Source organism: Gymnogyps californianus, unplaced genomic scaffold, assembly GCF_018139145.2.
Source record: "Gymnogyps californianus isolate 813 unplaced genomic scaffold, ASM1813914v2 HiC_scaffold_59, whole genome shotgun sequence".
NCBI classification, from domain to species: Eukaryota; Metazoa; Chordata; class Aves; order Accipitriformes; family Cathartidae; genus Gymnogyps; species Gymnogyps californianus.
This window is the reverse complement of record NW_026114452.1, coordinates 80,778-89,682: the sequence shown is the minus strand read 5'-3', so window position 1 is coordinate 89,682 and position 8,905 is coordinate 80,778. Positions and strand designations below refer to the sequence as shown.

The following is an 8,905-nucleotide window of genomic DNA, read 5'->3' as shown; positions in this document are numbered from 1 at the left end:
TTTGTGGACACGGTGCCCTCTGCAATGCCACACCACGTGTTTTGACCAGCTCATGTGCCCGTCTTGTTGCTGTGAACAGGCTCCTCTCGGCGGGGGGGGGGAAGCCATGGGGAACCAAAAGCAGTGTCGCCTGGGCCTCACCACTCCTGTGCCGAGCTGTGTGCGGCCTCAGGCCTCAGGCCTCCCTGCAGCTGGAGCCGGGCTGTGTCAGGGCAGAGCCACCTCAGCGAGCCCTCCCCAGGAGGGGCCAGAGCAGGTCTGTAGTGTGGGGCTGGGCTTGCCCCAGGCTTGCTTCAGGTTGGGGTTTGGCCAGGGCCCTGGGCTGAGGGTGAGGGGCTGTCGGAGGCAGGGTGGGGCTGCGCAGGGGATTCCCTGCACTGGGCTTGCCTTCCCTGCCCCGTCCCATCCCTGCCCTTGCCCTGCCCTGTCAGGCTTTTGCCCCCGGGGCCGGTCCCTGGGGCAGGCTCTGCCTTGGTCGCCGCTTTCTCTCCCCTCTCCCTGCTCCTACCGGAGCTGCAGATGGGCGCTGCCTGGTGGGAAGCCCAGCCGGGCTGCTCTCGCCTCTGGCCGGGGCTGCTGCCGCCCCCCTTCCCCCGGGGCTCCCTCCTCCTCCCTCCCCTCTCCCCTCTCCCCTGCCCTCCCCTCTCCCCGGTGGCGGGCGCACGCGCGGCTTCGGGAAGCTTCGGGCGGTAACGGCCGGCGCGAGAGGAGGGGGGGCGTTGAAGGCAACGGCCGCCGCCGCGGGGCGCTGCGTGTGGAGCTGCCGGCGGGCCGGAGCGGCGCAGCCCTGAGGAGGAGGGCGTTTTCGGGGAGGACGGCCAGGGGAGCGGAGACATTGCCCCGAGGTATTGGCGAGGGGAGAAAGCCGCTTTCCTCCGGGAAGCAGGTGGCGGGCAGCCTGCCTAGAGGTCCGGAGCCGGTGCCCGGCCCTGCCGTGAGGAGCCGGTGCTGCAGCAGGCACCGAGTGTGCTCCAGGCTGTGGAACATGGGTGTCACACTGCGTGTTTGAAGCCGGAGGTCCCAGCAGTTCAGAGGCTGAGCACTGGAGTCGGAGGCTGGGGACCTCAGGTGCTGCCTCTTTCCACCTCAACAGAGATCATTAAACACCAGCCCCACGCCCCCCCATCGCCCCCCCCCCCCCATCCCCCCCCCCCGCCTTGGCATTGGGAAGCTAATAGAGTTGGTTATGGTTGTAGTATTGCCACAAGGGGCAGGTAAGAAGGTTCATAAATGCAAGCACGCTCAAAACCTTTCCTTCAGACAGAATTATTTGCGTGGAACAAACGAAGCCTGGCCCAGGCACTGAGCTACAGCTGGGGGGTGGGGGGGCAGAAAGCGGCCAAGGGCTTTGTGCTCGGGGAGCTCCAGTCGTCCTGCGCTGGACGTGGGGAGAAGGGTCCTGGCTTGGGAAATACGTACGTCTACATATCTATGTATGGGAAATATGAAGTCCGGTCAGGTACATCACCCCTGAGCCAAGCAGGAGCTGCCTGAGCAGGCTTCATGCTGGCGCTGCCCAGCTTTGCGGTGCTTGACTGAAAAGGTGGAGTCCTTTTTTCAGAGCAGTGTTGCAAATGTGCCTTTGCTGGTGGTGTGAGTGCCTGTTGCTCTTCCATCCCTGCTGCTCACGAGGGGAGGAGGGGACTTGCTTTCAGAGAGGCTCCCCTGCCCTCATGCTTGTGAAAGTCTTGTCGAGTCTAGTCTAAAGTGCGCTGGCTTGCACATTGCTTTCCCTGCTGAGTACCCACTTGCAGAATTGGCTGCATTCTGGTGTTTGGCAGCCCCAAAATGAGTCTCTCTGCTTTTATTGTTCTTCTATGTCGCAGTGTAGTAATGCTGCTTGTCTCTTGCAGCATCTTCTGACAAGCTTGAAACTAAGTTGAGGAGACTAGAGCGGACTGGTGACCAAGTCGGCTTCTCTGCGATCCACAGCGGGGACCCGTTCTTAGATGACTTTCAGGCTTGATGGTAAGAGACTCAAGTTGCAAAGAAAGAGTATTCTGGAGGTGAAAAGTTGAACGGAAGCAAAACGTGGTAGAAACGAGTACCTCGCTTAGTTGGCACCTAGTCCAGATTTCACAAGCTAGTGTAGCAGTAGCTTGTGTTCACGCTTAGTGATGGTGCAGGATGCTTTGACCTGACTGAAAGCCAAGTGTAGCCTGTGCTCCCTTCTCCTAGCTTTTCCTATATAGGCATCCTCCAAGTACCGGTACCTCCACCTTCTGTCTGTCTGTCTGTCTGTCTGACAGGTCTCTTTGCACCCAGCCGCACGAAATGGGGCCATTTAGCAGCAGCACCTCGGATTATTGTAGAATAGCCTTTGCTTTGAAATGCATTACTTCTTGCTAGGAAGTGGGAAACGGCCAAGGCCAAAATACCTTCCACTTGACGCATTTTATAAAAATTCATCTTTGTTCTTAGATCAGCCTCTTCTGTCCGAGGCTTACTGCATTCCTGAAGGGCAGTCTCCTTGGTTCCTTCCTCTCTGCCTTCCCAAGGTGAATTCACTTGGTAGGGGGGAGGGATTCCCCTTTCTGCTTGGTACATACAGTGTCCTGTCTGGTGCTTGTGGTAGCATCTTGCATTTGGGAACAGCAAGCGAGGAACATTTGTTCCCTGTGGGGAGGCCAGTAGCAAGGTTTGCAGTTGTTGTGGACCCTCGCAGAGCAATATCGCACCCGAGTCATCCTGAGATAGCTGTCCCGGGTAAACATGCTTTCCCTTTGCTGTAGGTGGCGCTCTGTGCTTGAAGCGTAGTCCTACTCGCCGTTATATTTAAATGGGCATGTTTTTGTGAATGCTGTTTCTATCAAAGTACTGATACTTTATAAGTCTGTAAACATTGATATCTGTATGTAGATTTCTATAAAATATATGCAAAGACTTTTCTATTTAGCCCGGAAGGGGGATGTCTCTGTATCAGATACTGCGCAAGAGTCTGACCAGTTCATTGAGTTCCTGGGTGCCCTCCACAACAGAATGAAAGCCAGTTTAGCTGAATGTGATTCCTTTTTCCTCCTGGGGGAGAGAAAGGGAGGGGGAGGAACTTGAGCTGAACATGGCCAGCTTTCCCCAGGAGGAGCTGTCCTGTGTCTTCTCACGTGCCTGCCAGCCCTGTGCTTTCTAGAACTGTTTTACTTGCCCCTAACTGGCCTCAGATGGCTTCGGATGGGAAGACCTAGCCTTTAAACTTAGCCTTCCTTTCTGTTACCTGTCTGAAATGGCTTTAGTGTGCCCCAGGCTTGGCATGCTTGAGCTCTGTAGAAGTGATGGAAGGTAAGGGTTGCTGTCTCCAGCAGCTCCCCTGATGGCCTAGGAGCAAGTGTAGTGCTCTGCAAGCACTTTTGTAGAGCTCTTAACATAAGCAGTGGCCAGTGATGAACTGGGAGAATACTGGAGTGAAAGGAGAAATCTCTGGGGATTCGCAGAATGGGGTAGGGCAGGCGAGTCCTCCCGATGCCATCGGGTCGGATTTCCTGCTCAGAGCAGGTCCAGTCAGATCATGTTGCTCCAGGCTGTGTCCAGTCACGTTTGGGGTATCTCCAAGGATGGAGATTCAGCATCATCCCTAGGCAACTTGTTCCAGTGCTTGGTCGCCCTCGTGGTGAGCAAGTTTCTTTGTCTTGAGTCAGAATCTGCAACTTGTCTGTTGCCCCTTGTCTGTCCAGTGTGCCCCTCAAGAAGAGTCTGGCTTTGTTTCCTCCAGTGAGGGAGAGAAGTAGGAGTGAGAAGTGAGGCAAACAGCCCCCCAAAACACAGACCCACCCCCCCACACCCACCCCCCTGCCCGCGTACCCCCACCCCATGTAGCATCTTCTCTAGCTTTTCCCCTGTCCTTTGCCAGTAGGTTCCCTTCCTGTTGAACAGTGGCTTGCATGTCCCTTAGCCTTCCTTCTGCTTCCGGTAGCCTTCCAGAAGCCCTTCTTGTTGTCCTTCATCTCTTCCTAGTTTGCCTCCAGCTACGCTGTGGCTTTCCAAAATCCGTCCCTGCGTGCTTGCGCAATGTGTCTCTGTTCCTCCCGGGTATCCCATCTCTGCCTGCGCCTTGGGTGTTCTTCCTTTTTTGCATTTGACCTGGGTCAGGAGTTTCCTGTCCATCAGTGCTGGCCTTCTGCTACTTGGGATCAACTCTGTGTTTTGGCACGGACCCTTCTGGTGTCTGGGGAGGTGGAGGCTGTTGTCCTTGAAGTTCAAGCAGTTGCCCCGGGCCCCTTTGCCCTCCCGGCCAGTCTCCCGTTGGCTCCTGCCTAGAAGCTCTTCAGGAAGCGGCAGTCTGCTCTGCTGAAGTCCAGCATTGTGATTGTGCTGTTTTGCTCACTTCCCTCAGGTTTTTAAATTCTACAGCTGAATGGTGGCTGCAGCCAAGCGTGCCCTTGACCTTTGCATCCTTGGTCAGTTTTTTCCTTGTCTGTGGACAAGGAGTCCAGCGGAGGGTAGAGACTGGTGCCCCGTCATTCTGCTTTCCCACGTGGGGTGTGAGACGATGTTGCTCCAAGGCTGCTGTCCCCTGGACACCTCCTCGCTGCCCCCTGCCCGCTGCCTGCAGAGTCTGAGAAGCCCGTGCTGGTGTATGTGGTTGCAGGCCTTCCTCATTGGATTAGCCAACCTGCTAGCAGAGACTCTCTTGCCCGCTCAGTCAAGGAGGCCCTGTCCCTGGGCCAGCAGTCCTTGTTCCTTGTGTTCCTCAGGGAAGGGTCCTGTGGTCATAGCAGCCAAAGCCCTGACTGTGCCACCAGCCCGATGGTGCTAAACAGCAGGATGTGTTCGCTCCTATTTGAGCCTTCCTGAGGAGAATACTGCCAGGGCCCCGGGCTCTTCCCCCTGGGTGGTGCTTGATGTGATGGGGAGGAGGGCCTGATGAGCCTCATCAGCCTCCCTGGAGCATCGTGGACGTGAGCAGGCAGCGAGCTGCAAGCCACTGGAGACTTCAGGTGAGGTTGGCAAAAGGGTGCCTCTAGCTAGCTGCAAGAGGGGGGCTCTGATAACTGCCAGCCTCCTGGCAGCCTTGCCTCGCCTCACCCTTCTGCCTGTGCTCTACAAAGAGGACCTTGCCTGTGTACAGGCAGGAGCACCCCACCTTCCCCTGCCTTTCGGGGTCTGTTGTACAGATGAGCAGTGTATGTTCTAAGCCTATATTCCACATACAGGCAGAAGAGCCCCGTCCTTACTACCCGTGTGCACCAAGTCTTTGCTCTGCAAAGAGAAAATCCTCACCTCCCCAGTTTGTGTGCTTCTATCGGCAGAGTGTGCCTGATGTACAGAGAGACCCCCCGCTTCAGCCCCCAGCCTCCCCAGATTTCACATGGGGGTGGGTGGAAAAGCCCTGCCTCACCTGGCCCGTCTCTGCTCTGTAACCAGCCTACATTCTGCGTCCTGACAGGAAGGTGGTGTGCGGTGCTCTCCATATCTGTTCTCCATACAGCCATTTTATAGTCTGTATGGTGAGAGAAAGGTGTTGCCCCACCTCACCCTTCTGTTGTTTTCTGTTCTCTGTACAGCCAGTGTACCCCGTATAAGCAGACCAAAAAGGCCTGCCTTGGTGCTATCTTGGTGCTATGACTCGATGGAAGAGACCTGCTTTGCCTGCATACAGTCTATCTACAGATGAAATATAGTCTATATCCAGAGACAAAAGCCTCACCGTCTCTTTTCTGATAGGCAGAGTATATCCTGGTATACGCTACATACTGAGAAAGCAAGCCTGGCTTTGCCTGTCTGTGTGTAGTCTTGAGGAAGACAGTATGTAGTCTGTATAGGGACAGAAAAGCTTCCCCTTGTTGTTGGCGTGTTGTGTGTACGCAGATGGTAGATCCTAGCTGTAGAGGTAGGTGAGGCACTGCTTTTCTATGGATGTGTTTTATATTTAGCCCGTATATTCTCTGTGCAGACAGAAAAGCCTCTTGTCACCTTGCCTGCCTTTATTCCGCGTATGCATAGGCTGTATTCTAAAGAAAAGACTGAAAAGCCTTCCTCTCCTATTGCATATATTCTACAGAGGTAAACCAAATCCTCTCTTCAGCCCTGTGTGTATTTGGTAGCTAGGATCTCTTGCGTGTACAGACAGAAAAGCATGACTGGTCTTCTCTAGTCTTCTATGGGAAGAGGCTATCTTCTCTAAGCAGAGAAGACCTGCCTCATCTCTTTGTATCTACTCTACATACAGATAGTACATATTCTCTATAATGGCAATACGTGAGCTCTGTACAGACAGAAAAACCATGCCTTGCCTCTCTTTCTGTGTAAGCCTGCGTGTAAAGTATGTGTATCCATGTGCATGTGTTCCAAGTCAGGACAGCATACGCACCACACCCAGAGAGAAATGCCCTTTCTCCCTTGGCCTTGACAATGTCTGTGTTCCACGTAGAGACGGTACCTATTCAACATAAAGACATCGACATTCATATTCAGCATAAAGACGTAAAGCGTAACTTCCCCTCACCTGTCTGTCCGTTTTGTGTAGTACATGTGCAATTGACAAATTGTATGTCTATTCTGTATGTGCTATGTATGTGTTCTGTGTAGCGAGTGCATCTACGGAGAGAAAACGGTGGTTGTGCATCCTGTGCCCGTATACTTTTTTATGCGTAGATAATGTATGTTCTGACTACAGAGAGAAAAAAACCCTCAGCGAGATGAGATCAGCTGAGGCTTCTCTTCCTGGCGATAGATTCTATAGCGTCTGTGGATGTTCTGTATAGACGGTGCGTGGGGGTGTGTGTATCTATATTCTCGAAAGACATATCTTGACATGTATCTCTATATGTCTATCCGTATCTATTCTGCTTATACTTGCTGCATGTTTTCTGTATATATTATATGCCTAGAAAGATATCTAGATGGTGTCCTAGCTGTCTATATTTTATATCCGGACAGAAATTGCCTCCCTCGGGCAATGCAGGACTTGTTCTGTCGGTAGAATATACACAACGTACAGATAATATAAATGAAATGAAGAAAGCTTCAGCTAAGCAAGGTGAGGCTTTTTTGTTTCCATGTAAAGTACATACTCTCTTGTTGATGCCCTGTTCACAGCTGCAGAAACCTCAGCCAGACTCTTTGGAGTGTAGACAGTAAACGTACTGTCGAGTTCTATTCAACATACAGATGGAAAGCGGGGACATAGTCGAAACCCTTTTGTCTGTCCTCCACGTCTCTGCTGTGTGTCTTCTAGCTTCAGCCTGGGGAGCTCAGCTGAGTCTTCTGTGCTGCCACAGATGTGGACTTTGTGCTGCTTTTGTATCTCTTGGGTAGCGGGTGAACAGCGAGGGCGAGGTGAGAGTGAGCAGAGGAGCAGAGGAGTGGCTCCCGGGTGAAACGGGAGCTCTCCAGGTGGTCATTTGAAGGGACTGAGGGGAATGTTTTGGGGGCCACCTCGTATCTCAGCCAGAAAGGGCCTCTGTGAGTTGCAGGTTTCTTCAATGGCAGAGAAATGGGTTGTGCCCCTGCGCAGGTGCCACCTGTGAAGGATGAAAGCTCTCCAGGAAGCATTAAGAGGAGTTGACTGCAGAGCTGACTAATCCCTGTGCAATAAATAGCAGGGGTCTGGGAAGAGGTGGAGCATTTGTGTCCCCATGAGGTGTACTCTGGCTACACGCAGGCAGCATTTCTGTTGTGGGAATGTGCAGCGTGGTTGTTTGGCACAGGAAGACGAGGGAGAAATGAGGGATTTCCCAGGAAGCCCTAGGAGATGATGAAATGGGATGCATTCAAGGACTTTCACAGGACTTGCTAGGAATGAGTGTCTCTAGGAGATTGACGGGAATGTTGTACGGTTGTTGGCTAGGAATTTGCGAACGGCAATAAAACTAACTATTCCGCTGCTGTTTTCTAGGATTGCCCACAATCTAGGATTGCCCATGTTTTGAAGCGTGTGAGGAGCGCATCACCGTACGGCCTTGGAGGAGTGCTTCGCTGCCTGGTTCTTTTGGAGCACTTCATCGTTTGGCTTTTCCAGAGTGTTTCATTGTGTGGCTTTTCTTTGGAGTGCCAAAATGCCCGGTGTAGCGAACTGGGAGTGTAGCGGAGTGCATCACCGCGTCGCCCTGGAGGAGTGCATCAGCATTTGGTATTTTGGGAGCTGTTTGCTGTTTGTTTTTTTGGGAGCTCTCCATCCCAGCCCTTTTTTGGAGCCTTCTGGGCCTCGGTTGTTTGGAACTCTCTACCCCAGGATTTTTGGGAGCACTCCAGCCTGGAGATTTTTTAGATCTCTCCACCGTGTTTTTTTTTCGGAGCACTTCACTGTTTGGATATTTTGGAGCTCTCCAGCGCGGGGTTTTTTGGGAGCTCTCCACCGTGGGGTTTTTTGGGAGCTCTCCACCCCGGGGCTCTTTGGAGCACTTCACCATTTTGATTTTGAGAGCCCTTTCAGGTTTGGTTTTTTTGTCTGGAATTCTACAACATCTGGCGTTTTTGGAGTGCTTCACTGCACCGCCCTGCTGGAGTGCTTCACCGCCACCCGGCCGGAGTGCTTCACCGCGTGGCCCTGGAGGAGTGCATCAGCATTTAGCTTTGTGGGAGCCGTTCACCATTTGGTTTTTTGGAGCTCTCGACCGCGGGGCTTTTTTGGAGCCTTCCATCGCCTGGGTTTTTTGGAGCACTGTACCCTGGAGCTGTTTGGGAGCGCTCCACGCCTATGCTTTTTCGGACCTCTCCACCCTGGGGCTTTTTCAAAGCGTTTGACCAGTTGGGTATTTTGAGAGCTTCACCCCGGTGCTTTTTTGGAGGTCTCCAGCCCAGAGATTTTTAGGGCTGCTTCCCCCTGGGGGGTTTTGTCAGCTCTCCACCTGGGTGCTTTTTTGGAGGTCTGCAGCCTGGGGCTTTTTGGAGAGCTTCACCATATTATTTTTTTGAGGGAGACCTTGGAGGCCTTGCGGCCTTGGAGGACTGCATGACTGCATGTCCCTTG

The 8,905-nt window shown here is 53.2% G+C and overlaps 1 long non-coding RNA gene across 1 annotated transcript; it reads left to right on the top strand.

The window, feature by feature from the left end:
• Nucleotides 1-739: 739 nt before the first annotated feature.
• LOC127029006 (uncharacterized) lies at nt 740-8,091 on the top strand. Its single transcript, XR_007768110.1, has 3 exons — nt 740-845; nt 1,854-1,968; nt 7,832-8,091. It is a non-coding gene; the product is annotated as an uncharacterized LOC127029006 (long non-coding RNA).
• Nucleotides 8,092-8,905: the final 814 nt, after the last annotated feature.